The sequence below is a fragment of the Oryctolagus cuniculus genome, chromosome 6, assembly GCF_964237555.1.
Source record: "Oryctolagus cuniculus chromosome 6, mOryCun1.1, whole genome shotgun sequence".
Lineage (NCBI taxonomy): Eukaryota > Metazoa > Chordata > Mammalia > Lagomorpha > Leporidae > Oryctolagus > Oryctolagus cuniculus.
The window spans coordinates 157391311-157396060 of NC_091437.1; the positions used below are offsets into that span (position 1 = coordinate 157391311).

The 4750-nt window shown below is 39.0% G+C and overlaps 1 pseudogene; it reads left to right on the forward strand.

Moving 5' to 3' along the window:
• The first annotated feature begins 3504 nt into the window (after positions 1-3504).
• On the forward strand, positions 3505-3768 carry LOC100355441 (elongin-C pseudogene; annotated as a pseudogene).
• Positions 3769-4750: the final 982 nt, after the last annotated feature.

The window sequence follows — 4750 nt, forward strand, 5'->3', positions numbered from 1 at the left end:
TTCAAACCCAGGTCTCATAGTAAAGCCCCTCACTAGGAGATATGAGTTGCTACTGGTGTTGATGTTGAGTTTCCTTTTTTCACCCACTACAAATACTGAAGCTCTTTAAAAAAAAAAAAAAAAAAAAAAAAAACTAGAACTTCTGCTCTGGATCCTAACTGCTCCCTTCAGATTTCTTCTCAAATTTTAATATTCTGATAAAGTAGGTAGTGAGTGGGCATGAGATATCACACTCTCTAGAAAATAGTGACCTTCTCCTCACTTCCATCTTCCAAATCTTGCCCAAGTTCTTCTCACTGGTCAAGTATAACCAGAGCTATTCAAGACAGGAAGCTGTGGTGGTGCTTAATTTATCACAGATAGTCCAAGTAAACACACATATACTCCTCCATATCCACTTGCAAGGGACACATGTGTGATCATTGATTAGGTATCTTCAGAGTTTGGTAGAAATTACCCAACTAAAGAAAAGATTCCAAATCCAGAAGAGAGACATTCTATTTGTAACACTCCTACCAATCAGTAATCCAGATTTTTTTTCTCCAAACCTCTGGGTATGAAGCATGTACTTCTTTGTCCCCAAATCCATCTACCTGTGGCTTTAAATTGCTGGTCCTTGTTTGATCCCTAATGCACAAAGCTATCAAATCTAATCATCACTCCAAATGGCAATCCCTGGTCATATTCTCTGGAGCCTGCCTTCTCCAGGCTATTAACCAACTTTAAGTAGAACACATTTGACGTGATTGAAGTCCCTTGACCAACTCAGTTCCAATTTATCACTCAATAAATATCTATTGACTAGCTTAGTTTGCAATGAACCAAAACTTTCCCGAAAACAAGATCTAGACATTCTGATTTCAGATATTGGCCCTGCTGCTTAACTCCTGGTGATTTTGGGAAATTCATCTGATTAATACTAACAGAAGGTTTGGTTAGAATCTCTAAATTTTGTTCTGTGGCATCATCCATCTGTTCCATCTTTGTTTTTCCTCTTGATCCCTTTGTCACTAAATCATTCCACTTCCATCCTTGTCTCTCTGATCCTCTGGCTGTCTCTTTCTCTTGTACTGCACAATCTGTTTCACAGACTGTTTCCCTTTATCCTTATATCTCCCTGCCTCTACTTTTGTCCCTCACCTATCTCCCTATGTCTTTCTGACATTAGGGTATGAGCAAGGGCTTGTAGAAGGAGAAAAAAAAATCACATTTGAAACAAGGATTCTCCGGGTCAGATTCTCAGCAGTCAATGGAAAGTTTTCTGCCAGACAAATTCAGCTCTAGTAATTGGCTCTATCCATCCGGGTCCTCAGACCATAGCCTCCTCCTCCAACCTAGCAAGTGATATAAGATCTGGGAGGACAATGGTACTGGAGAAGTTACTGTGCCAAGAACTAATGCCCTATAAAATGAAAAAGCTCAGTCCACCTGCCCTGGGTGGCCACCTCACAGTGGGAATCTACACTGGCCCAAGCCAAAACTGAAGGAAAGCAGAAATCTTGTTCTAGATATGAGTCAACAGAAAGTTGCCACATGGAGAGTCTGCCAAATGAAAAAAGGTTGAGTTTTGGGCCCCTAGACTCAGCTTGGCCCCAGCCCTGGCTGCTGTGTCAATTGGGGAAGTGAACCAATGGATCTCTGTCTTTCGCTCTTCCTTAAATTGAAATTTAACAAAAGAAACCAAACCAAGAAATACAAACATAATTACGGGGAGAGGAAAAAGGCACATGAATACTATGGTCCCTATGGTTAGTGGTGCATTAAGCCTGTAAATATAAAGGAAACTGAAATTGGGTTGTTGTAAAAATTAAAGGAAAGGAAAAAGAAAGGAAGGAAAGTAGAAGGACTGAGAGAGGGAGGGAGGAGGGCAGGAGGGAAGTATGGTTATCTTCTTAAAATTGTTCTATGAAATACATGAAATCTATTCTCTTTATATTAATAAAAATTTAAGTAATTACAAATGAGGAAGATGTTTAACACTCCTCCTCTGAGCTATTCAGATGCCTGAACTGCAGGCTATATTCCAAACCTTGCTTTATCTCACCATACTCCATGTACCGTTTTCAGTGCCTACCCTTTTTCTCCAAACTCCTGGCCCCCTTGCAGTTCCCTGCTCAGGAAAGCAGCACTACCAGGGTCTGCTCAGGGGAGGATTCTGGTTTAGCTGAGAATGAAACCTGATCCAAGAGAGCCCATTAATAGCTGATCAAGTGTCCCCTGAAGGACCCTGGAGCAAAGGCCAGAAAGAGGAAGACAGAATTATCAAAGCCAATTATACAAGACACCCTGGAATTTGTTGCAGAGAATGTTCATTTAAGAAGAAAATGAAGGAGGTGACCAGAGAGACAGACCATCTAATTCATGAGAAAGAGAATAGAAGTCTTGCATCCAGGCAGCTCCTGGAAAAAATTCAATCACAAATTCTCACAATGGCCTCTCTTTTTCTTAAGGTATCCAAAGGAGGTTTCTCCCAAAGACCCAAAAAGCCTCATCAACCCATATGGATGAAGATATTCATGCACTGATGGCACCAAATATGTTTCCACACAAAGTTGAGCATATACGTACCCAGGGACACCAACAGTACAGCTTCTACAAAGTGCATGAAATCCTGCTTTAGGTAAACGCAGAAAACTTGATAGCTTCCCCTAAACCTAGAGGATTCTGGGTCAACAAAATGAGGGGATACTATGTAGACACCCTAATTTGTCCATTCTCCATTTTACAATTAAGTGATAGATACATAAGTGATGATGGTGAAGATGATGAAGAAGATAGGTCAGTAGATAGAAAAAGGTAAACAGGTAAGTAGATAATAGATAATTCAGAGAGAGTTAAAGACCATGTAAGTGAAAAAAAGACTTCAAAAAGAAGAGGGTTTTTTTAATCTTGTTTTTGTTAGTAAGCCTCCCTTGATCCTTCCTGTCATATCTGTCACATGGTCTTTCAAGGGCAGGAGTAGAGGTAATGGAATGTGCTTATGTTCTGGGATCCGAGAGACTTGAGATTGTTACACTGGTCATCAGTTGGGTTTTTTTTTCCACTTTCAGAAGCCCTGAAACTTGGTGTATTACTTCCTCTACCCTTCCAATCTTGTTATTCCAATTAAAGTATGCTACCTCTGTGGCAAGTGGAAAGGTGACAGAAAGGACACAGGACCCAGGACCCAGGACCCAGCTCACTTGGCCACAAGGTTTTGTTCAGTAGTAAGCATGGAGCTGAGACAAAATAATGACAATCAGTCTTTGGGACTGTTTGGTTTGGAGACTAAAGGAAAAGGGGCCTCAATGCACTTCCTCCTGATGGAAATAGACAATAGACCCACCAGGTACCAATCTCCCACATGTCCCTGAAAGTGTCCTGAGCTGTCAGAAGTAATTCCTTCAACTGCCCCAGAACCCAAGAGGGAAACTACTAAAAAGTTACTTGGGAAACAAAGTAGAATTTCATAATATAACGGATGGAGAGGAGAAAACCTATGGTGGCTGTGAAGGCCCTGATGCCATGTATGTCAAGTTGGTATCTTCTGATGGTCATGAATTGATTGTAAAAAGAAAACATACACTAAGATCAGGAGCAATTAAAGCCGCGTTGAGTGGCCCAGATCAGTTTGCTGAAAATGAAACCAATGAGGCCTATTGTAAAGAGATCCCTTCACATATGCTATCAAAACTATGCATGTATTTTACCTACAAGATTCACTGCACTTACAGCTCCACTGAGATTCCTGAATTCCAAATTGCACCTGAAATCCTATGGAACTGCTGATAGCTGCAAATTTCCTAGATTGTTAAATAAAATAAATTATAATAAGCTGCTAACTTTTCCAGTATTTACTACCTGTAGTTCAGTTAGCAATTTTGTCATATATAGCATGTTGTTGCCTCTATGCAATTGAGCTATGAAGCAAAAGATTGCAAAGCAGAATACCTTCTGTTCTTTTGCATAGCAATTAGAATTGAATTTTGTTTGCTACATCAACAAATTAAGGACATATTCACAAGCAGAAATAAACAGATATTCCAATCCATAGATGATTTTACCTTATCCTTTGGATGTGACTTTGAAAATTAAACCAAAAATCCAATTTAGGCATAAATGAATATGTTCTATAGGTAAAATAATGAGGCTAAGCATTTTCATGATTTCACTGTTTTTTAAGAACCTATTCTGATCTTACAGCAACCAGTAGTATTACTAGAGTTATGCAAATAATTGCATTATAAAAAGGTAACATAAACTTAGCCAAAGCATTAATTTTTAATAACTCATATAATATTTGAAGTTTCCTATGTGTCTTTTGATAGACTGCAGTGTTGTTTAAATATATATTGTCTCTTTGTTTATTGCTATAACTTAAGAACTTTATTTAAAAGCAATTCAGGAAGGTTACTAGAAATAGTAACTATTAAACTATAGCCAGATGGTTAACAAGAAAACTACATGACTTAAAGTTCTTGTGCATTGTGCATTAGGAAATGTGAAGTACTGTACTTTCATTGATTATAAATCTTCCTTAATAATCCCTTGTGCTTACACTTCTGATTGATTTTTAAAGATTTATTTTATTTATTTGAAAGATAGAGTTACAGAGAGAAATAGATACAGAGAGAGAGAGAGAGAGAGAGAGAGGTCTTCCATTCGTTGCTTCACTCCCCAAATGGCCGCAACTGCCAGAGCTGAGCCAATCCAAAGCCAGGAGCTTCTTCCAAGTCTCCCACATGGGTGAGAGCCCAAAGACTTGGGCCAT